Source organism: Schistocerca americana, chromosome 8, assembly GCF_021461395.2.
Source record: "Schistocerca americana isolate TAMUIC-IGC-003095 chromosome 8, iqSchAmer2.1, whole genome shotgun sequence".
Lineage (NCBI taxonomy): Eukaryota > Metazoa > Arthropoda > Insecta > Orthoptera > Acrididae > Schistocerca > Schistocerca americana.
Window position 1 is genome coordinate 365,398,753 of NC_060126.1, and position 599 is coordinate 365,399,351.

Here is a 599-nt window from a genome sequence, read left to right on the forward strand (position 1 = left end):
GTTGCTGGTTGTATCTGGAACTCAAAATACAAAATTTGAGTACGAAAATGGACGCGCGTAAAATAAAGCACTCCGTCTTCAGGCCACAAGTGGTCCATCGGGACCATCCGACCGCCGTATCATCCTCAACTGAGGAAGCGGATAGGAGGGGCGTGTGGTCAGCACACCGTTCTCCCGGTCGTTATGATGGTTTCCTTTGACCGGAGCCGCTACTATTCGGTTGAGCAGGTCCTCAGTCGGCATCAAGAGGCTTAGTGCACCCCGAAAAATGGCAACAGCTCATGGCCGGCCGGATGGTCACCCATCCAAGTGCCGGCCACGCCCGACAGAGCTTAACTTCGGTGATCTGACGGGAACTAGTGTATCCACTGTGGCAAGGTCGTTGCCCTGCGTAAAATACGCTGCTCTGTAAAACGTAAGGACGAGCGAGATAAAAGAACAGAACATATGAGGAACGTTCAATAAGTAATGCAGCACATTTTTTTCTCGGCCTATTTCCGTTGAAGAAAAGCGGAATTTGTAGTGGACATCATGAAATATTCTCGCTTCAGCCCCTACAGTTACATGGATTTCAGATAGGTGACGGTGCTGTATGTACC

At 49.9% G+C, this 599-nt stretch overlaps 1 pseudogene; it reads right to left on the bottom strand.

Annotated features, from left to right (window-relative positions):
* Positions 1 to 269: 269 nt before the first annotated feature.
* On the bottom strand, positions 270 to 387 carry LOC124546393 (annotated as a pseudogene).
* Positions 388 to 599: the final 212 nt, after the last annotated feature.